This window comes from Rhagoletis zephyria, unplaced genomic scaffold (assembly GCF_001687245.7).
Source record: "Rhagoletis zephyria isolate East Lansing unplaced genomic scaffold, Rhagoletis_zephyria_1.1 Rzeph_scaffold_00863, whole genome shotgun sequence".
Classification (NCBI taxonomy): domain Eukaryota; kingdom Metazoa; phylum Arthropoda; class Insecta; order Diptera; family Tephritidae; genus Rhagoletis; species Rhagoletis zephyria.
The window spans coordinates 92,616-108,948 of record NW_016157947.1 but is presented as its reverse complement, the minus strand read 5'-3'; the positions used below and the strand labels follow the sequence as shown (position 1 = coordinate 108,948).

Below are 16,333 nucleotides of genomic sequence, written 5' to 3'. Positions count from 1 at the left end.
AAATCGCTTAGGCGGTTACAGCGCCAAAAAAGAAGAAGAAGAAGTACTTTACATTACACTTTATTGTTCCTCTTACTCCTAATAAATTCTACACATTTTTGCTTAAATGCTATATATCTCGCCTCGTTTTTCGCTTCCACCGGTAATGTATTATATAATTTCAAACCTATATAAAACATCGATTTTGTGCTTTACTCAATCCTATCCGTTAAATATACTGGGACATTTTTATTCTTAATTTTGTAGACTGCCATAAGGGTATTTAACTCGACTCTTTCTTTTATGTTAAGCCATTTTAAAGTCTCTAACATTGAATTAATTGATGTGTATCTACTACATTTCAAAATATGCCTCATACCCTTATTCTGTAATTTTTGAAGTCTTTCCATTTGTGTTTGGTTGCAGCATGTATATGTGATTGTGGAACAAAATTCAAAATGTGGTTTAATCATGACATTATATATTTTTATTGCAGTCATTATGTCTATTTTATTGCGAATCCTTCTAAAGTAGGCTAATTTTGTATCAATCTTCCTGCACATATATTCAATATGATCACTAAATTTTAATTGTTTATCAATAATTACGCCTAGGTATTTGATTTTGCTAATTTTTTCTATGTTTATATTATTTATTTGTAACTCAAAAGTGCCGTTAATGTTAATTTCTAGCATTTTTGTCTTATCTTCATTTCATTTTAGTTTGTTCATCATTAACCATTTGGTGACTTCTTCGATATCGACTAATAATTTATTTTTGCTCGCTTCCTCACTTTCTCCTTCAGCATAAATCAAGGTATCGTCAGCATATAGTACTATTTTGCAATTTCTGATCACCATTTCTAAATCATTTATGTACAAAGTAAAAAGTATTGGTCCCAGTATTGATCCCTGTGGTACTCATTTTTTTTATCCTTTCTACATTCTGATATACTCCCATTCACTTTAGTTCTTTGGTATCTATCCTCTAGGTATGACTTACACCACTCCACACCAGCTCCCCGTCGTGAATCCCATATTTGTACATTTTTTTAACAAAATCTCTCTATCTATGATCTCGTAAGCCCTCTTGAAATCTAAAAAAACTGCCATAATTTTGTTTTGTGTTCCACCGGTCTTCCATTCATCTATAATATAATTGATTGCTGTTTCACAAGAGTCGTGTTTACGAAACCCCGATTGGTATCTTGAGAATAGTTCATTAGATTTCAGATATTCCATCAGTTGTTTTTTCACTACGTTCTCTAAAAATTTTTCAATGGTTTTTAATGTATAAATCGGCCTAAACTCTTCCGCTCTCTTTGTTTTACTTACTTTCTGTATACGAGTTATCATTGTTTCTTTCAATGAATTTGGAAAGACACCTCTCCTAATTGATACGTTTACCATATTCAGAAGGCTGTGCCCGATTTTGCTCCAGTTATCTGTTATCATACCCTTGTTTATTCCCAAGAAGTCCGGTTTATTTTTCACGGTTTTACATATATTATATATTTCTTCCAATGTAATCTCACTAAATTTAAATACGTTCTTTAGGTCTCCAATGTTATTTACATATTGCACATTATCAATTGACTTACTAATATCTTCTACACTTTGTACAAAATATTGATTAAATCTGTTAGAAATTACTTTATCCTCATTATATTCAACGCCATCAAATTCTACACATTATATTTTTGCTGTTTCTTCACGCAAAACTAACTCTTTGATTTTTTTCCACATTTGTTTTTGCCCCTGTGTATTTATTATACTGTTGCTTATTTATTAATTTTAGCTTTATTTATTTCCGTTTTATATTTATTTCTTATCTTGTATTGTCTAGCTTTGCTGCTTGATATGCCCTAATTTTCTCTGTGAAAGATTCCACAAGACTCTTTATTTTAAGTATGAAGATAATAAGATAACATAGAAGAATTAATATAATGATGTTGCCAGATTAATAATTAAAATTAAATGGTACAAAGTTGATTGTACTTAGGTAAGGTTTACAACACTTCTCCACCATGAAGAAAATCTTGATTACATGTACTTTATGTTATTTCCGGAAATCTGGTGCTGCATAGCGATCGACCGCCAGGCGAGTACGCGCACCCCTGCGAACTGGTATACCCTCTTTGGACGAGTTATGCATTTGCGTTGGCTGCTGTGATTCTGCTTCCGTTGAGGATGGCTGCTGTTGAATTGATGAAGATACATTGGTTGGTGGAATCCACGGTAAAAAGGATTCGGCATTAGATGAGTTCCGTGGCTTCAGCTGGTTTCCATGGCGTTTAAAGTAACCGACGGCCGTGTTGACTACATAAACCGTATTACCGAGTTGTCGCACAATTACGGCTTTTACCCACTTTTCCCCTCTCGCATAGTTACGAGCGAATACGGGTTGATTTACGATGAACTTGGAACCGTTCGGAGCTGGCGGATTCAGTCTTGCCTTCGGTGATTCGAAAACCTGGCTCAGTAACGTGCGAACCGGTCTTCCATGCAAAAGTTCTGCCGGCGATTTACCCTCATTATTTGGCATAAAACGATATGTAGATAAGTACTTCCTCACAGCCACATTTAGTTGTAAGCCGTCGTCGATATTTTTCTTGACAGCCGTTTTAAAAGTTCTGACAAACCTTTCTGCGAGTCCATTTGAGGCAGGGTGAAATGGGGCGCTCGTAATATGTTTTATACCTTGATGGGTGCAGAAAACGTTGAACTCCTCTGACGTAAGCTGCGGCCCGTTGTCACTAACAAGTGTTTTTGGGATGCCTTCGATGGTGAAAATTGTAGCTAGCGCAGATATTGTAGCAGCTGTCGTTGTTGTAGTCATCTGGGAAATGTAGGGGAATTTGGAGAAGGCATCAACGCAAATGTGCCACATCCAGTTGAATACTGGACCTGCAAAATCGATGTGCACCCTCTCCCACGGGTGTTTTGGCTTTGGCCAACTGACATATTCTTTAGCTGAGGTGGGATTGACAATTTTGCATACATCACATTTGTCTGCAACCGTAGCAATGTCCTTATCTATATCGACCCACCATACCTGTTGTCTGGCTAACTGCTTCATCCTGGAACTTCCCCAATGACCATCATGGAGTAATTGAAGTATTCGTCCTTTTAACGAACCCGGGATAACGATGCGTGTATACTCCGTCTGTAGGCAAAGGATCTCGTTAGTTATAGTCAAGGTATATTTCCTGTTGAAAAACGGACGAAGGTGAGCGTCTTTTGGAAGTAACTTCTCAGGCCACCCCTCTTCGACGGAATGGCGAACTTGTTGAAGGATTTCGTCATTGTTTGCATGTTTTTCACTAGTTTTTGCATTTATTGGGGATTCTATTTGGCACACATTGTAGCATGCTTCTTGGTGGTCGAATTGTTCATCTGTGCCTATTGGTAGGCGCGATAAGGCATCCGCGTAACCATGGTCTGACGTCTTGCGATACTTGACTTTGTACTGGTAAGCCATAAGCGTTATTGCCCAGCGTTGCAAGCGGTGTGACGTCATCAAAGGTAGCTGGGTGCTAGGGTTTAAAATATTTACGAGGGGTTTGTGGTCCGTAATAAGTGTAAATGATCTCCCGTACAGGTATTGGTGGAAGCTCTTCACCCCGAATATGATCGATAAGCCCTCTTTCTCCATCTGGCTATATCGCACTTGACGCTTGTCGAGAGTTTTGGAAGCAAAGGCAATGGGCCTTTCACTACCATTGGGATACATATGCGAAAGCACTGCACCGATTCCGTAAGAAGAAGCATCTGTGGCCAGAACCAATGGTAACTGGTCATCGTAATGCGCTAATTGTGCTGCGTTGAGTATGTGTGATTTAGGCGCTAAGAATGCCTTCTGTTGCTCTGGTCCCCAACTAAAACTAACCTTTTTACGGCGCAGCATGTTTATTGGGGCCGCCAGCTGAGAGTAATTGGGTATAAAATTATAGTAATAGTTTATCTTACCCATAAACGCTTCCACCTGTTTGAGATCCCTTGGCGGTTTAAGGTCTCTTACCGCTCTCAGACCACTTTCGTCGGGTAGTATGCCCTTAGAACTCAATTGACGTCCAAGATATTCAATTATATCTTGCAGGAACGAGCACTTTTCTTTTTTGCACTTGATGCCACTGTTTTGCAGAATTTGTAGTACAAGCTCGAGGCGCTGTATGTGTTCATCGAAGGTTGACGCGGTTATTATGATGTCGTCCAGATAATTACCACATCCCTCAAGAGAAGTTGTTCTAGGTATTTCTGAAAAATTGCTGGGGCGCTAGCTATTCCATAGGGTAGGCGCTGATATTGGAATAGGCCCAGCGGCGTGTTGACAACCCATATGGTTTTCGAGTCATCGTCGAGTTCCATCTGAAGATACGCGTCCTTAAGGTCAATTTTCGAAAATTGCTTACCGTGGCGAATAGCATGAAACAAGGCTTCCCGTGTTGGCAACGGGAACCGCTCGATATCGATTTGCGCGTTAACTACTTGCTTGAAATCCCCACAAATTCGTATAGACACATCTGCTTTTTGCGCTAGGACTATAGATGCCCAGTTTGAGAATTTAATCGGTTTCCAAATGCCCGCATAGGTAAGTCTTTCGGCTTCCTTCTTAAACTGCGGCATTTGCGAAAATGGAATTTTCCGACTTTTACAAAACTTCGGCGTTGCATTTGCCTTTAAATAGACACTCGCTTTAAAGTCTTTAATCGTGCCAAGTGCTGGCTCGAAAAGTTCTTTGTATTTTGTACAAACCTTTTCCACTTGGTCTACTTCTGTTTCCGTGACGTTTGAAATTTGCTGGATTTCGAATCCAAATTGTTTGAACAAGTCGAACTCGAAAAGGTTCTCCCCACAGTCAATGTTGGTTACTACAATTTCGACATACTTTTCTTTGTCGACACACTTCACTTGCGTATACAGCTCACCCAGCAATGGAATACGCTTGTTACCGAAGCCGAAAAGTAATCTCGTAGATGCCCTGAGTTTCGGGCTTCCTATGCGACTATGTGTCGTTTGGACTGAAAATGTTCAGTTAACTTGCCCGTTAAATTTGAGAACGATTGCTCATGCAACTGTTCGCTTCCAAACAAATTCTTGAAGAGTTCAAATATTTCCGTTCCGATCCACGCTAAAAAAACGCTTTCTGCTTCTCGGCAGAAACCACGTTGTACGCACTAAAATGTTGATTTAGCTGTTGCAAGTACGACTCCCATGTTTGGACGTCTTTTGCAAAGCTATGAAAGGCTGGCACAGTTGTCACCGCGTCCCCGCTAGCACCACTCACTTGCCTTTCGAGGAACGCTTGCACCCATTGGTTTTGCTGCTGAAGCAACTTTTGGGTGAATTCCCTTTGCTCCAATATTAGCTTTTGGAGTACTTCACTTTCGTTCGGCATCCCGGCAATATGGGTATTTGATCAATACCGTAGCAAAAAAAATCGCGCGCACGAGCAAAATTTTGTATTCTATTTAATGTACGAATATCGCGCGCACGAGCCTGAGTTGCGAAGTTTTCCTCGTCGCCACTTGAAAGATTCCACAAGACTCTTTATTTTAAGTATGAAGATAATAAGATAACATAGAAGAACTAATATAATGATGTTGCCAGATTATTAATTAAAATTAAATGGTACAGAGTTGATTGTACTTAGGTAAGGTTTACAACACTCTGTTTTTAGTTTTTTCAGACCTTGACCGAACCATCTATTTGGTTTACAATACTTGCTTATCTTTGTTTTTCTATATTTCGAAATTATGTCCTTTAATATTGTCTCTATCCGTATGACGTTATCATCCAGCGGCTGCTCACCATCGTATTCTACATTTCTTCTGTCGAGATGTTGTTTAAATAGGATTTTATCATATTGGAAATAGTCTATTTTATTGTGTGTCTGTGAGTTACTGTTTTTATTTCTAAAAGGTATTTCTATTACAATTGTCTCATGATCTGCTACTTTTAGGTTAGGTTTGGTTCAAAATGATATTGTGAATGTTTGAGACCACATAATCTATAATTGTTCTTGAATTTATTGTGATTCTCGTGTATTCTTGCATTTTTTGTTGCAAGCCATTGTCGTTAAATAGACTTTCTATTTGGCATTTATAATAGCTATCTATACTCCAATCTACGTTAAAATCTCCTAACATTATTAAATTATCACATACTTCGATCACTTCTTCTATGTTGTCCCTGTAGAATTCGCAAAATTCTTTTTTAGAGCTTGTTGGTTATCTATATACTGCTACTATCATTACCTCGTTTCCACAATCGACACATCTACATGCTAGCCACCAAATTTTCGATTCTATAACTTTTTCTGGAATTTTTACAGTTTTCTAGTTTTTCTTAGTATATATGATAACCCCGCCCGTTCTAGATGAGTTTGAAATACAGTTGATTTTATTATAATTTTCAAGTCTTATTTCATTATGTTAGTTGTTCTCATTGAAGTGCGTTTCTGTTAGTACAATAAAATCAAAGTCATTTTGTTCTGCTATTATCTCAAGCTGTGTAAAGTTGTTTACAAGACCTTGTATATTCGTATATATTCCTGTTACTTGCTTTCGTTGCTAATATCCTATTTTTTTTATGATTCTCAATTTTATTCATATATACTGGACATAGTTTACTCGTTGTTACATGATTTATATCAAAGTCCATATTTAGTCGTTCATTGGTGCGAATACAATTTATACACCTCTCGTAATGGTCGAGTGGTCCGTGCATGTCTTTGTGGAATGTCTCCCATGGCACCTCAGTATATCCAGTAAAAAAACTGTGGTGAAGTCCTTTATGGGGATAAAGTTTCCAGAAGTGAAATTTTAGGTAGCACACAATTTCTTACACTCATGGTTGCTTTTCAGCACTCATGAAAGAAACTTAAGAAATATTTGAAAAAAAAAGTTCATATAGTATATTAATTTTTGAAAGAAATACCATATAATATATGTACTCTGGTTAATAATATCAAAGAATGTATTAGAACCACCGTTTAATGTTATATTTGATACAAATTAATATTGCTGCCCCGAACGCTCTGCGCCTTGCCACTGAATAATAGATTTACTTAAAATAACATCCCTGGTCCTTGTTCTTTCTGTATCGCATCGTGGTGAATTCACATTTCTCAGAAATTTGACAAAACAAAACAAAGCGAGTATTTTATTTGCTAATTTTTGCGAATTCTTTTGTTTAATGTAAATTTATGTCTATTTAGGATATGTTGAGCCAACAAAGAAGGCGCAGTTGGAAAATGGAGTTATTAGTAATGAAGTAGCAGGCATATTTGGAAAGTTATGCAGATTAGAAGGATGGAATTTGGGAAAGTAAGTGCCTGGTTGCAGCATATCTATGTATTAAAAAGTATTTAATTTAATTGTTTATAGAAATGTTATAAATCGATTGGCTCATATACGATGTGTTCCAAACATTTGGCGAATTTTTTTTCGCTTTTTCAACGTGCTAAGTAACAAGTTAAGATGACTGCCATCACGGCCGGTAAGAAACCGCAAGCAAAGGGCAGACAACCTTCCAGGAAACTGCCTCCTCTCCCAAAGTCGAAGCTGAAGTTCACCAAGAGCAGGTCAGCAAATTGCTACCCTGATCAAACGNTTAAAAAGTATTTAATTAAATTGTTTATAGAAATGTTATAAATCGAGTGGCTCATTTACGATGTGCTCCAAACATTTGGCGAACTTTTTTTCGCCTTTTCAACGTGCTAAGTAACAAGTTAAGATGACTGCCATCACGGCCGGTAAGAAACCGCAAGCAAAGGGCAGACAACCTTCCAGGAAACTGCCTCCTCTCCCAAAGTCGAAGCTGAAGTTCACCAAGAGCAGGTCAGCAAATTGCTACCCTGATCAAACGTAAACTAAAGCGCTCTGCTGTGATTGCACTCCGTAAACGTGAAAACTTGGTGCATGCTGAGAAATATCAAACAAGAAAACTCCGTGATGGACGCCGTGAGATGGAGTTGCGCTGTGTGGCAAAGAAACGCGGCCAATTCTACGGGCCTGAAAATTCAAATTGGCTTTTGTGATCCGTATCCTCGGTATCAACAAAGTTGCACCAAAAGTGCGTAAAGTTTTACTGTTGTTCCGTTTTCGCCACATTAACCACGGTTTGTTCATCAAATTGAACAAGGCAACCATTAATATGCTACGTATGCCGAACCCTATATGGGGTTATCCAAATATTAAATCAGTTCGTGAATTGATGTACAAACGTGGAATTGTCAAGCACAACCATCAACGTGTCCCAATCTCTGACAGCTTTGTGATCGAACGCAAATCACGCACTGTTGGAATCCACTGCAAGAAAGCCTCCAACTTCCTGTTGCCATTCAATCTCAACACATCAACCCGAGGCTGGCGCAAGAAGGCTAATCACTACGTTGAGGTTGGTGATTTCAGTAGCCGTGAGGATAAGATCAACAAATTGCTGCGGAAGATGGCTTAAAGAAATTGTTCCCTAGCAAAAAAAAAGAAAATTAAAAAATTCCTGAAGTTGCCTTTACACGGGTCGATTTCTGTCGATTGGAAAATTGACTGAGATATCGACTAGCCAAAACGCTTACATTTTACGGTTGAATTGCAATTTACACGGGTAGATTTTGGTTAAACGACCAAAATCGACCGTGTAAAGACAACTTAAATAACGTTCAAATTAATCATCACCTTTTAGATATAACCAATAACCATTTCATAATTTCGAAAATCATTCCATTTATATTTGTTCTTGTTCCACACCACCTGTGAGGTATGCTTTTATTCGCTCGGTTCCCTAGGAGGCCTATTTTCACCTTTACAACTTAACTTAAAAAGAATCAAAACTAAAGCATGCAATATATAAAGAAAATTAAAAATTGTCTTACATCTAGTAAACTTAAAAAATTGCACAAATTAAATTCATTATTCATTATAAAATAAAATTAAATATCACAATTTAGTTGAAGTGTATACATATATATGTACATATTTACAAAATGTGGTCTGTACGCACCCACAGTAAGTTCCCATAAAACCTAGCCTAAATTCAGAACTGAAAAAAAAAAGAGCAAATGGGGTCCGAAACTACTAGCTTTAAAAGCATAATGTGGAAAATGTTTGAAGAGCTGAAACTGTATTGCAATAATAAAAATAACAGTGCATAAATTGGAAAAATTGTTTTTGTTTTGCCTTATAATTTTTGTGAATATTGGTTCGGATGGAATGCTTAGTTTGGTTTGGTTTTTCAGCTCATTAATGATGCACCCAGGGTTGCATTTACCGTCTATGAAAATATTTCATGAAGCGTTCCAAAATAAGCTCCGAGCAACTAAAAGTTGGTTAATCTTAAATGAAATAGTTTTTTATTAAATATTTTTTCCTGGTATTTAGTAAAAAACATTCAGATCAATACTAATGTATGAAATGAAGTAAATAAAAATCGATGAATACATTCCATGAATATTTTGTCATAGAGCCATTATTAAATACAGACATAAGTTTGGCGTTGGTGCTGACGTATATAGAATTAATGCGCTAGAGAGAGATAAATATACAAGCTCAACGCGCTAATTTAGGTATACTTGTATGTATATACATACCTATTACTCCTCTGGCATATACTCCAACGAAACGAAACGAAAAAAATGACAATTATAATTTATTTAGATGCATATTTTAGCTAAATGTTATATCGTCGCCTGGATAAGAGATTGTCACAAGTTACTTTTGGTAACTCCCGATTGAAGTTTGGAATTCATTTTCTCAGAAACACGACTACAGATCTTCTCCAAAGTGTCGAAGAATGCTATGTACCAGTTCACGAAATTCTTAAATTATCATATTTTTTTAGTTTAGTGTCAACCATTTATGAGTTTAATAAAATTTTGTCGTATTCGACATTTGTCAAAAAATTTGCAGTCAGTTTTAATGATAAACGCCAAAATGTGATAACAATTTTTTATAAATTAACGATACTTTTTACTAATCAGCCTAATCATGAGTTTCGCCCGAACAAAATTTCTCCAACAATTTTTTCACCCACCTGTAGTGAATACACGCAAACGAAAAGTGAAAAAGTGACCCGATTCTAGAAAATGAAACTCATAATAATGCTGAATATGTCGGAAACTAAAGAACAGGTAACTATATTTGAAAGATCTTGATTAGTTTAGTACGACAGCAATACTAACGCAATTTGTACCAAATAGCCGAAAACATTTTAGTCAATTACTCGGAAACTAAAGAAGATATCCAAAAACCTGTTAACAAAAAATCGAAATATCTTACTTTAAAATATATAACTGCATCTATAACTACAAATTGTCAAAATTACGCATCCGGCAATTTTCCATCCAAGCGACGATATTTGGATGTTACTCGCATAATTTCGAGCCTGTGTGTAAATTTTCGGGAACAAAGTTAAAAAACATATCCATCTGCTGAAAAGATATTTTCGCAGATTCACAATTTATTTAAGTAAATCTATCAGCCCTATCTCCAATTTCATGTGAATAAATCTCTCCAGTGCTTAAATAATTTTCACCACATTAAATAGCTGCACAACACCCAAATTGCCGACTTGCTTGCAACACTAGTCCTTTATGGGGACCAAATTTGGCGAAAAAAAAACAGCTAAGTTTGTTTACTGGATATACTGAGCATGGCACTTCAAACAAGTTTCCTCATTCCTGCATTCTGCTGCTTTGTGGTTGTACCCATTGCGTTTGAAACATCTGGTCACATCAACTGCATCGAACACCTTGCATCTTTCCCACCCTATATTCAAGCTTTCTGCTTCAATAATTTTTGGAAAACATCTCCATCCGTTTCTATTATTGAATTGTAAAATTTTTTATTCTCACGCTTTACTTCAAAATATTTTATTAATTTCAAGTTAGTATTCTGCAGTATGTAGCTCTGTTTTTTTTCAATTTTTCAATTATCATGCTATCATCATGTTTAAATTTCATATTATACAGGCGGAATTTCGGACTTATTGTACCAGGAATTTTGACTTCACAGTTTTTGGTTAAGTTCTGTTCAATTGCTTCTTTTATTTTATTCCGTTCATTATCATTTTCACTCTCAATAAGTATTACACCGTTTCATCTTTTTTCAATATTAGCGATACGTAGTGAATTCGGATCAACATTTTCGTTTAAGTCATTTTGCGTATTTTCACTTGTCTGCTTGCTTTTAGGCTTCACTATCAGCGGCATTTCTTTTCGAAACTGTGGCACCTCTTTCACTTTCTCAGCATATGACTTTGTTGGCTTTAGCTCTCTTTGGTTTGTTGCCAATTGTTTTACCATATCGGTGCAAATTCTCTTATTTTCATTTCTGCTCTCTTCTGCTTCTTTGCATAATTTCTCACTTAGTTTATTGAATTTTTCCGCTACTTCGTAAATTTTTTTACTTCTATCATGGTTGTTTTACATGTTTCTTGCACTTTGCTCATAACTTCTATTCTAGCAGCAAACCTGGTCTCAATAGCCCTTAGTAGCTGCTTAATTTCATCTTCATTTTTCACTAATGCACGTTCAAATTCGTTTTTATACTCTTTTAGATAATTGTTGTTCTTGATAACTCTGTCCTGGACTTCTTTCATAGCTGCATCCATATTATGTATGTATGTCATGCAGTTATCACATACAAATCGTATCATATTTTGATCGGCTAATACTTTAAGGCTGTATTGATCCACTCCGCTGCACTTCACTCCTGGGTGGAACACCTTCTTACACACACCCTCACATCGTATTCCCGATTCGCCGCGAACAACGCCCTTGCACCTGTCGCACTCCATCTGCTCACTTTTCCTTTATGCACCTTTTGTTGTTTGTTATCTGCTGCGGTATTTTTCTTATTCATGTACATATGTAATTATTTTGTTATTTGTTCAAACATTTTGTATTTAAATACTTTATTTTGTATAGTCACTGTCTCTGATCTTACACAATTTTTTAACAATATTGTTTTATCGCAATTCAACTTTTCCGCTTACAACGCTCCAATACACGTCCGCTTCGTTGTACGCCCGGTAATTTTATTTATAAAAAATGACTCAATTTTTGTTTTTAATTTTAGTCCGCGGCGCTTTAAATAATAAACAGTATTTAAAACAAGGAAGAAAGTCTAAGTTCGGGCGAAGCCCAACATTAAATACCCGGCGCAAGTATTAAATATATGATTTTCACCTTTCCGAAAGCTGCCGCTACATGGTAAGCCGGGGTGTATCAATTTTGATTAAATTAGCGTCCTTAAATTTCGAAATATTGAAGTTCCAAGCATTTCAGAAATTTACCGTTATATGAAAATCGGCCTAAATTTTAGTCCGATTTCAATAATTTTCAATCCTTTGATTTTATGTGACAAGCACAATAACCCTACCCAGTTGATACGAATTGGTGGAACGGTTACCGATATACATATATGTGATCATCAGTGGGCGGTGCCACGCCCATTTTCCACAATTTTATCATAAACGTATTTCTTGGTAAAGAATTGTTGCAAGCATCAATTTTACATAAATGAGCTTTAATATTTACTAATTTTTCAAAGATTTCGTATTTCTCCAAATAACCGTTTTATGGGATGTGGGCGTCGTTATAGTCCGATTTTAAAAATTTTCGGCCATTTGGTATGCTGTAGCAAGGCTAAAAACTGTGCCAAGTTTCGAAGAAATTGGTGCAGTGGTGGCTACGCCCATTTCCCAAAAATTTATATTATTCTTATCTTTCGTCTAAAAATTATTGTAAATATCAGTTTTGAGTGAATAATTATTAGCAGTTACTAAAACATCGCAGTTTTTGTATTTCTGAAAAAATACCGTTATATGGGAGGTAGGCGTGATTATTGTCCGATTTTTATTTTTTTTATTTATTAATTTATTTTATTTATTTTTTGCCCATTTTCAATACCATCCGTCCTACGCCCGAAAAAGTGCACGTACAAAGTTTCGTTAAGATATCTCAATTTTTACTCGTTATCGTGTGCACAGACAGTCACCGCCTAATCGATTTCTCTTTTCATTTTGATCATTTATGTATGCATTTGTCTATATCTATCTCGATTCGTTTTGCCTGTTACAAACAACCGTTATGTGAACAAATATAATACCCTTGTGCACAAGTGCGCTTGGGTATAAAAAGTGAAACTTTCGAATAAAACTTTTTTAGCCATTTTTTATAAAAATTTTTCGACTCCGGCTCTTTTTATTACAAGTTTTGGGGAGATTTGAGTATATATGTAAGTCAAGATATATTACATTTCTGGTGCATAGGAATACTCAAGGTGCCGAGCATATGTATGTACGTGGGGAAACATTTGTAAAAGTGATATATTTATTAAAGAAACTCTCCCCCAACATCCCCTTAAAGCAATCCAAGCAGCCAGTATCCTCGCGAGGCTGTGTGCTTAGTGTGTGTATATATTTTGGCTGGCTGTGGCTAAGTTTCATTAAACAAAAACTGGTGTATATCTATCCCAATTTTTCGCCTGCAGCGGTATTTTTATAATAAATAACATTTTAAAAACGTTAAAATTTTACTTTTTTACTTGTGGGTCAATAGTTTATTTCGTACGTAAACCCGTGTACGAGGGATTCATTCCAAAACCCGTATTGTGTTCCAATAGCTTAACCCGCATCCGAGGGGCCCGTGCCAATAGTACCCACGCTTATGCGCATATTTATTTATTTATTTATTGACAGTCTTTAAACTTATAAAAAATCTTGACAATTACATTGTTAACTTATTTAATTGATTGCTCTTCTACTAATACTATGCATTAATATATATTCATTCACGTATATATACATTGTATTAGGACAATTTATACATTAACATTTTTCATATTTTCTTTACTAATTTTCAAATACATACTTTATACATTTATTTTATAATTAATTTATTATATATACATCATAAACTCGGGTTGAGTAGCTGGCGAGGCCTAGTCTCCAGTCTATCTTTATGTCCAGCAGGCGGAAAGGCCTAGTTTCCGCTCTGCGTCAATAAAGGCGTTTACCATGGTCGGAAAGGCCGAGTTTCCGATCCATGTTCTTTTCATAATTATGTTGCTGTGAAACGGGCTGAAAGATCTACACCCCTATTCTGCAACGCTGTTCAAGTTCTGTTCAATTGCTTCTTTTATTTTATTCCGTTCATTATCATTTTCACTCTCAATAAGGTTGGTGTTATGCAGAAATTTTGTTTGGCAAACTGCGTGCAATTGTTGTTGCAGCAAACTCGGAAAAAGCGAGTTTGGCGACTCTCACTGCAAACTAATTTTGTTTGGTCAAACTGCAGCGAATTCAGTGTTATCATATACAAAAATTTTAAATTGTGCGCGTTATGTACATCTGAAATTCTCATTTCGTGTTGGCAATAGCCATGAAAACCATAATGAACGTGCAACCCTGTGCCAAACTCGACATAACCACCTCCGAGCAAACTAAGCAGCCGCCATTTAATTTGGCAAACAAAAGTTTGTCTGCATAACACCGACCTAAGTATTACACCGTTTCTTCTTTTTTCAATATTAGCGATACGTAGTGAATTCGGATCAACACTTTCGTTTAAGTCATTTTGCGTCTTTTCACTTGTCTGCTTGCTTTTAGGCTTCACTATCAGCGGCATTTCTTTTCGAAACTGTGGCACCTCTTTCACTTTCTCAGCATATGACTTTGTTGGCTTTAGCTCTCTTTGGTTTGTTGCCAATTGTTTTACCATATCGGTGCAAATTCTCTTATTTTCATTTCTGCTCTCTTCTGCTTCTTTGCATAATTTCTCACTTTGTTTATTGAATTTTTCTGCTACTTCGTACATTTTTTTCACTTGTATCATGGTTGTTTTACATGTTTCTTGCACTTTGCTCATAACTTCTATTCTAGCAGCAAACCTAGGGGCCTCCCACAGACCCCTGGGGAACAGTTTGAAAATGGGCGAAAAACAGCATTTACCGAGGGAAATTGAGCAGTTTGAAGTGGAATATACCCCAACTAACAGAATCTGCGGGGTTTTTAAATAAAATAAGTTATCCCAAGGCTGTTATCAGGCGAAAGAAGGGGGGAGGGATTATAACCCTCAGGCAGTAGAATTCTCCTTTCTGTGTTGCCAAAGAAAAGGGGCCGAACACCTTTTGCATAGAACACCTTTCTGCGTAGGCGGCCTTCGGCCGCACTTAGGGATTATAACCCTCAGGCAGTAGAATTCTCCTTTCTGTTTTGCGAAGAAAAGGAGCTGAACACCTTTTGCAGAGAACACCTTTGTATATTTTTAATGCTTACAGGGTTATATCCTATTTTCTTTTGTCTCTCATTCTTTTGCATATTTTGGAGTTTGACAGCTGAACTACGCCATTTAATTTGCATATGCAACCAAAGTCAGACGCATGATTTAGAAGGTGTTTTTATTTAATAAATTGTGATTAATTGGTTAATATTTAAGTTATAAACAGTCATCGAGTAGCTATTAACGTGTTCGGACGTGTATACTAGTGCTATCGTCAGTGCGGAGTCAATAAACAAAATGAGCTAAAAACCAGTGCTTCTCAACATAGTGCTTAATATATTCCTTGTTACACTTTCGTAGCAATAACTTATAAACAAGTTCAGTGTTCGATCAAAATACCGTTTGTGCCTACACAAAAATGCCACCAACACCTGATCCGCCGGACAAAACAACAAACCGTTTTTCTATACTAAGTGAAATGGACACATACGACACACACACATTCCCTACACTTCAACAAAAACAAACAACACCCAGCCAACCAAAATACCTAACAACATATCATTCCCACGACAGCCGGTTCTACGTACCGGAATGACTCGGGTTTCACCCGACCAAGGGCTGTTGTTTCGGCGATCTAACCCCGTTTAGGTCGGCGAAGTATCTCAGAAGTTGTCCGTCCATAGGGCAACATTCACTACGCATTCTCCTACTCAGGGCTGGCATCGAGTCAAACCCTGGGCCAGAAATATACACCTGCTGTGTATGCCGAAGACGATTACACCACAACTCCACCTCAGTCAAGTGTAATGCCTGCGAGGGGTGGAGTCACCTCAGGGTCTGCTCGGGACTACGGACACACAGACAGTGGACCACGTCGTACGTGGCCCCCTGTTGCTCAAACAGAGCAGCCTCCACGGCAACCCATAGTCCGCCCGTGCAGCCCCACACACACACACAGCAACCACACACAGTCGCCACAACACAACAACATACCACAGCCACCATAGACCACACAACACACACAACCGCACCACCACCCACACGCCGCCGCCAACAACTCCTGGTTCCCCCTACAATCTGCACGGTATGTCAGACCAGGATATTCCGTAATGTGACATCAGTCAAGTGC

General features: G+C 37.2%; 1 protein-coding gene and 1 long non-coding RNA gene across 3 annotated transcripts in view; one reads left to right on the top strand and one right to left on the bottom strand.

Annotated features, from left to right (window-relative positions):
* The window catches only part of LOC108361850 (uncharacterized), a 66,485-nt gene that overhangs the window by 26,423 nt on the left and 23,729 nt on the right, over positions 1-16,333 (bottom strand). The window lies entirely within an intron of this gene.
* Positions 7,119-7,703, top strand: LOC108361852 (uncharacterized). The gene is made up of 3 exons (XR_001847376.1): positions 7,119-7,137; positions 7,198-7,306; positions 7,623-7,703. It is a non-coding gene; the product is annotated as an uncharacterized LOC108361852 (long non-coding RNA).